Raw genomic sequence first — 15,460 nt, 5'->3', positions numbered from 1 at the left:
AAACCTTGAATGCTCTCCCTCCATACCTGAAGAAGTTCCCATCACGCCATTATAGAGATCTATTGATGCGATGTAGATTAAATATCTGGGCCTCTAGAGAAGTGCAATGGAGGAGGAAGCTAATCGGAAATAATTAATCATACTGTAGGTTCTGTGAAGTTAAAGGCTCATTGGAGACTATTAGACATATCATGTTAAACTGCCCGGCTTTGGGGTTGAAACGCCTGACGGAAATGGGAAGTTATGTGGCTAATATCACAACAGAGAGGGAAGAAGAAGAATATTGGGAGAGATTATTGACAGTGGAGAAGGTGGGACGGACAATTGATGCTCTGAAATTTGTTGAGTCTTTGAATCTGGGCTTGGAGATGGGTGGAACCTTTGAGAAGAACTGAGAAACTTGATGTTTGTGAGAAAAAAAAAACTGTTTGGCCCGAATGCAGGATGAACAATCGAAATCAGCAATGATAAGCATCTTAGGAAAGTGACATGTGGAAATGTTAAATGTTTAACTGTCTAACCAATAAAACATTTTTTTTTTTTAATAAGGGGTCTGGGAATGAATGCGAGAGAGAGGGGCACTGGGTTTTTCCCCCCTCTGTCCCTTCGACTTGTGATCTGCTCTTCGGCCAAGAGCAAAACACAACTGAGAAGGGCGGGGAAATGTCCCCATAAAGGAGAGAGCATTGTGTGGCAAAGGTTTGTTGGAATCTGGACCCCCGGGTGATGCAGTCTGGCTGAAAGGGAGGACGCCCCGCTTCAGACCTTGTTAGATGCAGTGATCTCTTTGCCTACCTACTGAGGGACTAAGCAGTGTTTTAGTGGCCAAGATGAAGTTTTCTTCTGCCTCCTGCTTTACGGTGATGTAACCTATATTCAAATTCTTATCTATCTCAGTGTATGTTTGTTTATCTGTATCTAAACATATATGGTATGAACAAAGGGCCTATAACGAGCCATTTGTTATATGATGTTATTTGGTTTATGTGTGGTATTTTTGCTCTTCTGAGTCCAATCACTTGTTTTTGCAAAGGGGGCCGCGGAGACACATGTTAGTGCTTACCCCAAAGGGCGAAAAAGACGCAAAACATCACTGAGACATGGTTCATGGCCAACTCTGTCACAAGTTTTGATAGTCTCATCCCTGAGGGCTACAAGATCTTATCTTATCTCCAACACTCTGAACACTCTTGCCCCCGTCATGAGAATCCATCAGAAGCCTACCTCCAAGTGCAAGTCTTGGTATGACTCTGACCTCATCAACCTGAAACACAAGTGCAGGGTAGCTGAGAGGAAGTGGAGGGCTTCAGGAGCATCCTCTGACAAACTGGCCTGCCACCTGTTCCAAAAGCAATATGACTCTGTCCTCTCCAAGAAGAAGATCCATATCCAAGCCTGCGTCTCTGCAGCCTCCAACAACACGTCCAAACTCTTTCAAATCTGCAAGGAGCTGACCAATCCTACTGCATTCTCCATCTCTGCTGTTCCCTCCCAGTCCTTCTGTACGGCTCAGGCTTCTCATTTCACCACTAAAACTCAGGACATCCTGTCCTCGCTTTACTCTCCCTCTAACTCTTTCAGGCCCCCTTCGGCCTCCTCTTCCTTTTTCCTCCTTATCTCTGACAACCCCTGACGATGTTTCTAGACAAGTCCGATCTATGAAAGTGTTGTCCAAACATGTGCTCCCCTGCTCTTCCAGAACCATCAAGGACCACATTGCCACCCTCGCTCCAGCCTTGGCCGATTTCTGTAATCACTCTTTTGCCACTGGATCTTTCCCCTCTCTCTCCACAAGCACTCCCTTGTGCAACCCCTCCTAAAAAAAATTTAAAAAATCTGCAAATCCTACCTATCCAACAAACTATCGCCCAATTTCTATCACTACTTTCCTGGGCAAACTCCTGGAAAAGCTGGCCATCTCCCAGCTGATTCTACATACTGAATCTGTTAGTTGTCACCAGGCCCATCAACACCCGCAAACATCTGCTCTCTAATCATGACTCCAGCTCTATCTCTGTCCTCATCCTCCTTCACCTTTCTTCTGCTTTCGACACGGTCAATCACACCACCTTGATCAACCGACTGTGTGTGAACTTGGGCATCACAGATCAAGCCCTGGCGTGGCTGACCTTCTTCCTCTTGGACCGTCCCTCCCAGGTCCAGCTTGGGCCCTTTCTCTCCACCACGTGGCATCTCCCAGGGCTCCATCCTCTCACCCTGGCTCTTCAATGCCCCTTTGGCCCACCTGCTCTTGTAACTTTCAGTGTTATACGGATGACACTCGGCTCTCTTTCAGGCTTCCCTCAGCCTCCTCTCCTCTCTCGCTCATTCCTGACGTGTCTATCCGCGATTCAGGATTGGTGCCCCTTAATGCCAGTAAAACGGAGATCCTTCTCATTGGAACCCCTGCACCCACTTTCTCTCTCGCTCTGGCTGCCCTCCTTGGGCCCTCGACCCTCGCCTTCCTGTGAGGCAAAAAACCTTGGTGTCATCTTCGACTCCACTCTCTCCTTCGCTCCTCACATCATGGCATTGCCAAAAAGGCCCACTTCCAGCAGCACCTCCTCAAAGGTATTCTACCTTTGCTCACTTTCCCCCAGAAGCTCATTGTCTCCAGAGCCCTGGTTCTCTCCAGGCTGGACTACTGTAACAGCCTCTTTCTCAATCTGCCTACCTCTACTCTTCGACCCCTGGCAACTAATCCAAAACAGCACTCCAAGACTTATTCTTGGCCTCAAGCTCAGGGACCGTATCTCTCCATCCCTGACATCTCTCCACTGGCTCCCTGTGGCTGCAAGGTTGAAGTCAGGTATGCATCATCCACAAGGCTTTCTGGGAGTGGGACCCGCACTACATCCAACTGTCTCTTCCAAAATACCTTCCTTCTAGAGCCCTTCGCTCAGCTCCCTCCAACTCAGAGGGTCAGAGAGTGGTGGTGGGTAAATATCTCTCCTCTGCAGGTGCCTCCCTCTGGAACGTCCTCCCTGGCCCTCTCAGACTTGAGCCGGACCACCTGAAGTTCTGGAAGCAGCTGAAGACCCTCCTTTGCTCCTCTGCCTTCTCTCTCTCGCTTCCTTGCTAACTTACCAGTCTGCTGCGCCGACTGGTTTGCTTTGTACCCTCAGAGTCTCACTGGGTACAAGGCTCCTCCGTGACAAGTCTTCCTCGCACTGGCTCCTGCCCTTCCACATTCTTAGGGGCTGTAACTGTAACCCTTACAACCACCCTGCCTCCTTGCACTTGCTCAGAGCCTCCCAGCCCTGGCTGCACTTCCTCAGAGCCTAGCTGCCCTGATCGCACTTCCCCCTGCCCTCTACCTTGCTCTTCCCCCTGCACTTCTCATTGTTGCACTTGCACGATCTGAACGACACAAGGCCTAATAGGATAGTTTGTCTCGTCTTCCCTCCGTCTTCCCTCCCTTGCCTTGTGGCACCTAGAAACACTGGTGTACAGGCGCATTATAAATGCCATATGATATCAATCAACCCATAGAAGATAATAATCTGAACTGCAAAATTGACAAACACTGGGAATTAGATTGGAATTTACAACATTCTCCAGACATATGGGTTAAAATTTCAATCAGTCCTTTACCTTATCAGTTGCTACTAATTTTATGCAGTTCCACTACTTTATTTTTCAGAGAGCTAGATTGGCAAATATTTCTGGTGTTGTTTCTAATCTATGCTGGTCCTGTCAATCCCCACTGGTTGATTTTACATTTTACACTTTCCATATTCAAGTGTACATATGTCTATTCTTTTTGGGATTGTATGCAACATATTGTTTTGCTTCATGAACCTCTGACACTGGGTAATTTGATGGTAGGTGTCCTATTGAACCCATATAGGACCACCATCCAATCCCAATTTGTGCCGTTTTTTCATTTTTGTTACTTTACAACTTATTGCATCCAACTGGAAAACAGCTCAGAAATTGTTCTGCCATCTCTGGTGGAATTCGATTTGTTCATTTCATAGAATTAAGAGAAGGTATGCCTTTTCTTGCAAGAATGTGCCTAAATTCAAAAGTAAATGCAGTGTTTTTACAGCATACAGGCTTTCACATTTACTTTTATTTCAGCTAACAATCCCCTTGCCTCTACTATTGTTTCACTTACATGTCTAGTCTGCCCCTGTGAGTCCTAATTGTTATAGTATATAGTTAATAGTTGTTATAGTATATAGTTATTAGTAACAATTTTGCAAAATATCTTACATTTGCATTAATTTTACACATATCCCTTAATATGTACTGCATTTCACAATTCTTACATGTTACAAATTATTCATCAACAATTTGTATAATGTTCTCCTAATCTTTAATAAAAAAATAATTAACAGGAGAAATGACTCCAGTTCAGCTATGTGAATACTGCAGACACTAATATATATTATACATTCTGTACAAATACTGCAGTGTAAAAACCACTTACACAAGAAGTATGCAGTCCTGTAATATTCTTAAGTACACAACTATATACTGTAGAATCCATTTATTTAGGCTCTTGTAAGGTGAAATGTTGAAGCAAAAGGAATCCCGCCGCCAGCCAATAGATTGCAATTTGGTTGGGTATAAAAGCTATGTTTTGATCACCTTTCTGAGCGTTAGGAGGATTACTAAATTGTGTATACGAGTAAGAAGAGAGTTCCAGAGATTGCTGGACTGGGCTGAGACACGTGAAAGCATAATGAAGCAAGACACAGACCACACATTCAAAGTTTAAAACAAACATTTATTAAAGTAAATGTCAGGATGGTAGAAAGCCTAACTTGCCCTATGCTAAGGTGGGATTTCCCTACCTGAACGTAACTAAGGTATGTCTGAGTGCAAGAGTTCAACTTCAGAATCTGTCTGTGTCCAAAACCTATCCTTGCCCTAAAGATAAACAACGTGTAGGGATGTCAATAAGCAAAGAAATAGTGCTCAACAAAGTTCTGAGCTTCTTCCAGCTCTTAGCTTCTTCTTCAGCTCTCCTTCCCCAAGTTCAAAGCAGTTCACCAAAAGTCTCAAGATTACCTATCTCCCGTTCAAGGCACTATAGTTCCACACAATACTCTGGGATCCCTCCCCCAAGTTTCAGTCAACACAGTTAAAAAATGAACAGGTCTTGAGGTTTCGTTCTCAAGACAATATCAGTAATTCATTACATCCCAGTGTCCCTTCCTCAAGACGTTAAGTCGGCCACTTGTTCCTTGGCTTGCTTCGCAATGTTCTTGGTTTTCCCAATGTAGGACTCTCTGGTCTAGGTGCAGTTATCAGACTGCACGGTCAAACCATCACAGGCCGCGCAACCAGGATTCCTAGACTAGTTCACACAGGTTCTTCTGGGCTGGCCTCTGTGTACAGAGTCAAATTCACGTAGTCTCTTTTTATTCACCTTGTGGCGTTAAGTGCAACTTTACATCCTTCTGCCTTGCTCCGCTTAGCCTTTTGCTCTGCTATAATGTGGCCCACACCTCTTGCCGGTCTTTGGCCTTGCTGCATTGCACTTGTTCATACCATTCCCTTATTATGGTCTTATTTCCTGAACCCTCCTTCTTGTGGTACTCTTTCACACTTGCACTCCTTTCCTCAGGTTTCTTTCAAATGGGCACTTTTGTTTTGGCTGTTAAGCACTAGCTACTTGGCCAATAAAGTTTTGTTCAGGATGCAATATGCTTAATTCCGAGTTTTTACTCAGTTATTTTAAAGTGCACAGTCCGGCTTGATTTCAAGTTCTTATGGTAGGGTATTCAATATGCATGATTTTAACATGTTTTCAATGTTTCTTATAATTTGGTATTCAATATGCATGATTTTAACATGTTTTCAAAGTTTCTTATAGTTCAATATTTCGCTGGCTTACATGCAGCCCGCTTGGAGCACCCCGGGTTCTGAGTGGCTCTCCCGTCACTCACCGGTCCCGGCTTTCCTCCTAGCCAGATCCCGCTGCTGCTTCTCTGCTTCCCAGATGGCACACCAGCCTCTGTGAGTGCCGCTCGCATCCCGGATGCCATCAGGACATGCTGGCAACTCAAATGCCGCTCGGCGGACATGGACGGCGTCCTCGATCGCAGCTCCAGCTACTTGATTCACCAATATGGAGGCTCCTACTCCTGGGATGACAGCCTGCATCCTGGATCTGCTCCTCGGGTCCCACGACGGCTGCCTTTTCACTGTCCGGGTCCCCTGCTCGTTGTCCCCACACAGGCCTCCCTATTGCTCTCTATACAGCTTTTTTTGGCTCTCCATTATACACCTGCAACCACTTGACAGGTTGCAGGTGTTCAGTCTCAATTGGGCTTGCCTGACCATAATTAGCGGGACATACCCAAACCTCATAGTACTCTGCAGTCATCTTCTTTGTCCCAGTACTAGAGTGGTGAAATAGGTGTTTAGTGTTTACTACTCTTAGTCAACTCTGCCCTGTCCCAGTACTGTCAAGGAAGAAATGCGGGAAAATGAGGGGAGCTGCCTTACAATAACCTACAAAGGCTGGGGGAGGGCTAGGTTGGTCTCTAATAGAAAAAAAGGGAAATACCATGACTCCCCTTTGGGTACCCCACTCCCAATCCCAGAGGACCCTCCACACAGGTGATCCTGCCTCGCTTCTTCACCCCCAGGGTCAGAAACCAAGAGCAGTGGCCTTTCCCTGGCCACTTAAGCAGAGGATCCAGGAGGAGTAAGAGTGAGGATACCCTCAGGTTTCTCACAGGCAGTGCAGCCATCTTTTCTTGGCAGGAACCAGCTACCTTTTGTGGAATGAAATCATTGAATCGCTTGATGGTGTGCGTTAAAGTAATTTCCAGAGCACTCAAGATTCCAATGACCATGCATGAAAAGGCAGTCAAGCCTGTTTTTGCTTGGAACTCTGGGACTTCTAGTTTTCCTGAATTTCAAATGGGGAAAGAAAACTACACGTCCCACAATGCAAAGGGAAAACTGGATAGGGCTGCCTTTTCGGCATGGCCATGGGATACTTGAGAGCTCTGGGAATTATCAATGATGAATTTGGGGCAGATGCCATAGTAAATACAATGGAAAATGCGGTTCAAGCCTGTGATAGGTAAAGTAAACCTTGCTTGCCCTTTCTGAGGTCCTCTGATGCCACAACCTCTAGTAGTGCTGGCAAGGAATGGCACCTCCCTCTGATGCACAAATAGGTTCCAGTCGTCTCCAACAACGTCCTTGTTGCACAGAAGGAGCCACACACCACCATAAAAGGTCTCTGGCGCAACTGAGCCTGTGCGCTTGTTGCACTGCCTTTATTTTCCGTGGGGTCTCTTCGTGGCACCACAACGTGATTGATTGCGTGCAATGTGTCTGTGCACATCATCCACTTCACTGTGCTGGCAACTACAGCGCTAGTACGCGTTCTCATATCCCTTCTGTTCTCAGGAAAATGATCAAACCCTGCTGCCAGCCCCCCAGCAACATGCCTGTTGATCAGTCACATATATAGTCCCTCAACTTTGCAGGTGCTCTCACCACTCTCCGAGACCGACAGGTGCGTTGACCTCTCGCTCTGATGTAATCTGGGATGTCCCCTCCAGTGGCACCGTTTGTGGATCCTGGCTCTCGTTGCTCACAACCGCTTGGCTATCTCTTCCCTGACTTTCTTCCCTTGACACAGCTAGCTGTGGCAACGCCATCATTGGTTCTTATGGCTGGCCTGGCTGCTGTTTGAAATGGGAGATATTCCTAGTGTGACGACGACCAACTTTGCGCAGTGACCATGCATCCTTCCTGAGCGACTAATCTCATAGTAAGGGATCGAACGATAAAGCTATTTTTCACGAGCACCACATCTCCCGTCTCGAGCGTGGGTGTTGGAGCACTTCTTCGTCAGCTCTTGTTTTAATTCAGTCGATGCCTTTTGACCAGGTATTCTTCATTGTCCAAGTTTGCTGGTGTCCACTGTGGGACTGTGGTTATTAGTGTACGCAGAGGTGTCCCAATCAATGCCGTCGATGGAGTGACCCCCATAAAGGCATGGGGTAACGACCAGTATTCCATTACAAACTGGTAGATGACCCTTTCAGTGTAGTTTTGTTCCTCTCTGGCCATATGCATGCCCTTGTTTAGGGTTCCGCATGAACTTCTCTGCTTCCACATTTGCTTGAGACTAGCAGATAGTAATTTCCTACGTTGAACCCCAAGCCTTTCTGGAAATTCTTTCATGTCCGACCGCTGAAATGGGGGCCTGTTGTCGGGACTTGGCTGGCAGGCCATGCGTCGTGAAAACCTTCTCCAGCTTCGGGATGACGGGCACCACTGCCAGTGAATCAACGATCTACATCTCTGGATAGTGAGAGTACTCGTCCACAACGACCAGGCTGCATCTCCCAACCTGGAGGGACCCAAAAATCAGCACTCACTGGCTCCCATAGATATTCACCCCGGGCATGGACATGATAGGGGCTGGTTGTTGACTGGCATGAGATGCATCTGGATATAATTGCTTCCATGGCAAGTTCCAACCCCGGGAACCACATTCTCTCATGCAGAATGTTGTCTTCTGTTCTCCTTAGTGTTCGACATGTGCCAGCCAAACTACCTTACCTGTCAATTTTCTTGGGATAATATCTGCGAGCCTCGGAGGCAGACAGCTCTTCCCGACGCCTAAACAGACTCAGCAACATCCAACCGGAGCCCATGACGTTGCTCATGTGGGACATTTTTCCCAAGGCCAAGAAACAAGAGCCTGTTTCATAATGCAGGGAGGCAGTGCAAACTTATTGAGCATCACATTTTTCTTTGTGGATTGACACACCACCATGCCTGCCTGCCGTGCATGTCCTCAGGGTGGCCCCACGATTGATGGCCTCATATTTCTTTTTTTTTTTTTTTTATTGTAAAACTTCAACTTGATATGATATATCATGTTTTTGTTACATTTCGGTAAGTCGGGGAGAAGGACGAAATGCTCATCTCAATCGCACATTTCATCTTTTCATTAGATATTACCAAAGTTCTGGTAAATAATTCCACTTTATAGTCATACAGTTATCCGATTGCCTAAGCCATCTGATATGTGGGCACTGAGATTAGGATTTCATCGAAGAAATTAATTAAATTGCAAGACAACTTGATGTTGTGTCCTGCCACAGCATAGTCCCACCAATCGTCTTCCTCGTTAGTTAGTGATTTAAAGTCCTTTAGATGTGTTTCGCGTAAGTTGGTTAGCGAAGGACATACTACTGCTACATGTTTTAAGGACTCGATTGCTGATGTACTACAAAAGCGGCATTTGTTGTCGGTTGCGTCTTTGTTCCTACGCATCCAGAGCATCTCGTTGGTGTTTAGAGCATTTAGGCGTAACTTCAAAAATTGTGCCCTATGATGCCGCGAAGGACAGTGTGTAAGAAATTTTGGTTGGCAATGAAGCTTGACTATGCTTCTCGAAGGAGGTAGCGTGGATTTAAGAGCTGAGCGGTTGTTATAAATTGTAATCCAATCCCAAAAGGCTAATTTTTTTTTAGCATGTTGGGGACGTTGGATTAGCTCTTCCTCGGATATGCCTGCTTCAATTATGATCCTATTTAGCTTACTCCTCCATGCATTGATCAACACATTTGTCGTCACATCTTTGCTTGGTTGAAGAATGTTATAAGCAGAAGTAGAAGAGCCAAGTTGTATCTTACGCAGCAGTGATAGAGATTTCCAAACTACTGACATATAGATTGAGTTTAAGGCTAACTCATATCTTAATGCTGATATTGAAATGTAGTTTGGAAGATTCAGAGCCCGTCTCCAAAACTTTCCTTCTAGTCGACTCCAGACATCATAGTTGATATTCAGCGCAGCTTCACTCCCGAAAGTGATTGTTGGGACAACTTTTTGTAAATAAAACATTATGACGGGGGTGATGGAGAATTTCCCGTAATCAGAGTTAATTTTAGCCGCTTGAAGGCTTAAGATCTTTGTTTTAGCTGTCAGATCTTTAATCCAAGCAGTTTCTGAAAGTGAGTCATTGATCATGACGCCTAAGTAGCGGATCGACTGGACGACCTCAAGTACTTTTTCGTCTATATGCCATCTAAATGCTTTATCTTTTCTTGACATAGATCGACCGATACACAAGATCTTTGTTTTCTCAGTGTTTATGGTCAGCTCGTTTGCAGATAGGAACTCTTTCAAACGAGAAAGAAGGTGCTGAAGGCCAATTTGTGTTTGATCTACCAGCACTATGTCATCAGCATAGACCAGATGGTTAATGACCCGGCCATTGAGTTTCGGAGGAAAGCAGTGAGTAGATTTCAGCCAATCTGGTAGATCAGCAATAAAGAGTTTGAAGAGGTCTGCTGCAAGCGGGCATCCTTGTTTAACGCCTCTGCACGTTCTTATTGGTTCTGTGAGGTCTCCTTGTGAGTTAATTCTGATTTGAATTGAAGTGTTCGAATGCAGGGCGATGATTGGTTCTAGCAGATGGTTCGGGCAATCCCACAGATGTAATTTTGCCCACAATTTGGTCCGATTGATAACATCGAAGGCTTGACGAAGGTCAATAAAAGCAAAGAAAATGTTTTTCTTCGCCTCCATTGCTGACAGTTTCAGGAACGATAAAAGTGTGAGGTTTGCGTCAGTTCCCACATTCTTCGTGAAACCTGTTTGTCGAGGATCGAATTTACCAGATGAGATAGCCCAATTTACCAATTGTTGACGCAAAAAGGATCCGAAGATCTTGCTAATTGTATCCAGAAGGGCGATTGGGCGATAGTTCACAGGATCAGCCCGACAGCCCTTCATGTAGATTGGAACCACTATGGCTTTGGACCATGAAGAAGGAATCATCTTGCGGAGTGCAATCTGAGAAAAGAGTTCGTGAATGAATACGGCCCAGAGTACTCTATGCTTTTTCAGCGTCAAATTTGAAATTTGATCAGGACCAGCAGCTCTGGAGTTGTTGAGTTTAGAAATTGCGAGCTCAATCTCATCGCATGAAGGTGTAATGCTCCAACTAGAGCTTGATAAGGTGGAAGGCATAAAGACTTCGGACACAGAGTCTCCATATATTGAGGTAAAATGGTCATGCCATTTTTCGCTTGATATTTCATTGAAAATTGATGGATTAGATTTCGAGCGACCTTTGTTTAAGATAGCCCAAATGTCACGAATATTTCTATGAGCCAGTAGTTTTAACATAGTTTCTGCTCGTCCTTGATCAATTATTACAAGATGTGATCTTAACCAATTGCGATAGACTTGCCTGCGCCTCTTTATCTCCATAACCTTGGAATTTTGGTCACGATGTGTTCTTTTAATCAACTTGATATCTCTTCTCAATTTTTTTTTTGCTTCTGCATTTTCCAGACTGTATAGATGTTTCGGAGTTGTTCCAACAACTCTTGAGTTAAGATTTATCTGGGTGAAATCTGACAAGAGTGGAGTGTATTCCACGGTCTGAAATGTATGCAGGCTCCGGTTTATGTGGTTGATCTTTGGACCACTTACTCTCAGTCTGTTTCCTGCAGCAGTTGATTGGAGTGGAGCTGGATGTTTTTCTGGAGAGTTACCGAGGTCCTCACACCAGACTAGTCGCAACAAGTCATGATCACTCGATGTCGTTGGCAGCACGTTTAGAGAGGTTGCTTTTTCAAGCACATCAGACGAGGCCCAGATATAATCCAACGTGTTTTTCCGATTCATACTGTGCCATGTGGGATTTGCAGGAGAATCGCCTCGGATTGTTCCATTTAACATGTAACAATTGCGATCTAGAAGATCTTTCGCCCAGAGTTGTCCCCTCGAGATAACATCAGAATCTGGGAGCCGAACATTTGATTTAGAAGAGGGATCAAATTTAAACCAGCTGCAATTTAGATCCCCACATATTATTACTGAAACATTTTCATGCTTCAGAAAAGCATGATCAATTTCAGTCATAACAGATTGGATGAAAGCTGTAGATGAAATCATGGCGGGATTCCAATAACCATTTACGATCAAAATATTAGAAACCACGGTTTTTAATGAAAATTTGATTAAGGTGCTTTACACGAACGGATTAGGGTTCGTGGATTTAACCAATGACCACTGATTCCCAATTTTTAGAAGAGTTATTAGACCTGCAAATGGTCTTCCTTTAGAGTTCTTTTCAGCTGGATTGATTAGGATGGCAAATCCATCGCAAATAGGTGGGTCGCGTAACCACGTTTCTTGTAAGCATATGATAAAGACTTTTTCCAGGGATTCCTGGAATGTATTAAATAGATGTTTGAATCCTCTGGTATTCCATGACAATAAGATTAACTCCTGCTTGGTCGTTTGTTGTCGTTGTTATTTGCGTAGGCCTTGTGGATATCTTTTGAAGTTGTTGGCTCTTCTTTCAAAAGATTGGTGCATGGCAGCGTCTAAGATGTCCGGAGAGGAGACTAAAGACTGACGTAGGGCTGCACGCACAGCAGCTCCGCGATTTGCCTCAAGGGCCATCTTAGATGCAGATGACAGAGTTGTTCCCAGAGCAGATGGTTCAGGAGTGAGATCGAAGCCGTACACCAAAAGATCTTCATTTGCTTGGAGTAACATGTTTTTTACTGCTGCAGAAGCAATGTGCAGTAGAACATGATCAGAAGCTGATTCGGATACGTATTCCACAATTTTGATGTCGTCAGATGATATGGCTCGCAGCGGTGGAATACATGCGAGCAGTTTCAAGATGTTTCTTCGGTTTAGATTGACTTCATTTCCGTCTGAGTGAACATTTTGGAGACGAAGTTTCCACTTGCAATTTCTGGCTTCAGGATTTCCAAGGTCTGACATTCTTTTAGTTGGAGGTACATGCGATTTTAATTGATTTGATGTTTGTTTGGGATTTAACCTTGCACTTAGCGATTTTTGCTGTGCCTTATTTGGAGCAGAGGTAAGATGATTAACAGCTGAGTTTACTTGTGGTAGCTTTGTGCGTTTGCCTGCCTCTTCAATTCTCCTTAAGAGATCATCAGGTGGTTTGACAATTTGAGCTTCTACAGAAGTAGGAGTGGAATTTCCAAGGTCGTCCGAATAGGTTGATAAGTTACATAAGTCAATTGCAGAAGCTGAGGAGCCATGAGCAGAGGATGACAGACTCGAATCGATCCGCCTGCGTTTTGCCGCTAACTTTGGCTGGTTCAATTTGGTACGCGGTGAAGTTTGTTGCTTACTGCCATCAGTACTTTTGGCAAATACAGTAAGAGATGGTCTTGAGAATAAGCTTGACTTCTTTGGAGTCGTAAGATTTCTTACAAACTTGTTCGTCATTTGTTGTGATTGTTTCGGTAGAGTACTTTTTAATGGATTTGGTGTGTGTACTTGTTTTCTACATGGCTTTTTCAGTTTGCTTTTTGTCGTGATAGTAATAGATTTTGCTGAACCCTTGAAAATGTTAAATGAATTTACTGCCATAGCAGTTGGTTTTACTTCTATTTTGCCTGTTGAAGATGCTTGGGATTCGAGATTATTCACATGTAAGCCTGTGTCCTGAATGATTGGAACTGTTTTAAAGCATCATGAGTTGAAAATGGCAAGCTCGGAGCAGAGCCAGATTGTATAGTTTCAAGTGAGGCTGTCACTGAAGCTCTGATTGGAATAGAGTCAACAATTTCAGGTGACGTGTCTCGAATCGCCGAGTGATCAAGAGCTCGGGTGGGTGCATTCTTCCGCATCCACTTCACTGAGTCTAAGAGACCCTCCATTAGAGCATCATTTTGGCAATGATGCCTTGCAGCAAGATCGCTCAGCCTGTCCTGCCATCTCGTGGCGGTCTCGGCATTGATTGACATTTGGTCTTGAAGAAAACTCGAAAAGTGTTCTAGCTTGTCAATTTTAGACATTAGGTTGGTTATTGCAGTGCCTTGATCGCCGATTGTTCCAATAAGCGATTCAAGAATTTTTGTAAATGGAGCCAAGGCAATCGCCGAAGCAGCCAGTACATTATTATGAATTTGAGTAAGGGCTTCAGTTGCGATCCCAGGAGCTTGTGGTTCGAATTCATGAAAAGACGAAGAACAGTTTGAGTTATCTAGATTATATTGTAGTTTAGCTGATCCATATTTCTTCGCAGGATTCGAAGAATGAGCTTCCTCGCCAGAATGGATGTTTGTGGCATGCGGAGTACTTGCGTTCTGAGTGGGGTGTCCCAATAGAGGAAGTTTGATGTGAATGCTTTTCCTCTTGAGCTCAGCTACTCTTTGTAGGCGGCTAGCACGCGCAGCTGCACTCCGCTCCAAGTGTGTAGACAGTGGGTTAAGAGACGGTACTAACGGATGGATGGTGTTTTCAGTGTTGTTACCATGTTGTTGATCGCTAATGATTAACATGGAGGAGAGTCCTACCTCCGGTGCTTGACATGCTAGACCACTGTTGTTCTCATGGTCTGAAAAATCAGGAATGATTCCTGAGGACTGAGGACAGTTTGAATTGACTTTCAGACTGCTGCGGATATTTTCCTGATGTAAAGGAATTGCGACAGATACTTTCGAAGTTTGTGCCTTCAAGGGTGTTGGTGATGGTTTGTTACTCACGGCATCGTTAGAAGACGAAATCTTTGTCACTGGATAATCCAAGTCTGAATTGGAAATTTTTAGCAATTCCTCATCGGATACCAGATTTGAGGGGGGTCCTTTATCTTTCCAAGGGTCAGCCTCATTCGTTGATTTGCCAGAGTTGAGAGATGAGAGAGTCGCCGGAATCCGTGTCGTTGGTTGAAAGGGAGGTGTAGAACTTGTGTCTGACAAAGAAACTGAAATGACAGATACAATATGAGCCGATTGTGGCTGATCGACTTTTGTTATTTTAGGTACAACAGAAGCGAAGGTGCTGACATGCTCACAGTCACATGAAGCATCAGTAGGGGGTGGATTGTTGATAGGTTTGAAAGCACAGGAGCAAGATGACACTAAATTAACTTGTGGGGTTTGGAGGGCACCTGATTGAATATTAGACTGTTCTGAGAGACTCGGTGCGTCTTCAGGTGTAAATGGCTCATCAGAGCACAAAAGTGTCGAAGGTGACAATAGTTGACTGGCCCCAGTCATTATTGGACTTGGTAATATTTGTGATTTATTTACAGCCAGTAACACACATCCTGTTGATTTGCTTACCTTGATTCCAGCCGTACCTTTCATCATCGACCAAGGATTTGTCGAACGACGTTGTTGTATAGTTTTCTTTCTTGTTTGCGGGCCTTCTGCTCGTAGAGTCATTGTTAATGTCACTCGAACAGGAACAGCAGTAAAGCAGCAAACAGCCAAACAGTAAAATTCTTGCAGTCGCCCTTAACGCAGCCGGGCTTCACGCCGCAAGGGTTGCTGGGATTCTCTTTTGAATCTTTGCTTCCTGGAGTGGGTGGCGCCGAGAAGTGGGCGGGGCTTCAACCCGCGTCGCAGCGGTTCTCTCGCACACTCGTAACCAGCCTCTCACCTCTCACAAGGCGGGGGGTGCGAAGGGGGAACTCACTGAAATGGATTCAAGGCTAAATCAATAGCGCAGCGCAGCACAG

The 15,460-nt window shown here is 44.8% G+C and overlaps 1 protein-coding gene across 2 annotated transcripts in view; it reads right to left on the bottom strand.

The window, feature by feature from the left end:
* MRPL2 (mitochondrial ribosomal protein L2) overlaps positions 1 to 15,460 on the bottom strand; it is a 223,333-nt gene that overhangs the window by 203,744 nt on the left and 4,129 nt on the right. The gene's annotated exons all lie outside the window — the stretch shown is intronic.

This window comes from Ambystoma mexicanum, chromosome 4q (assembly GCF_040938575.1).
Source record: "Ambystoma mexicanum isolate Mex_15411 chromosome 4q, UKY_AmexF1_1, whole genome shotgun sequence".
NCBI lineage: Eukaryota > Metazoa > Chordata > Amphibia > Caudata > Ambystomatidae > Ambystoma > Ambystoma mexicanum.
The sequence above is the reverse complement of the archived record's forward strand: the minus strand, read 5'-3'. Positions and strand labels throughout refer to the sequence as shown.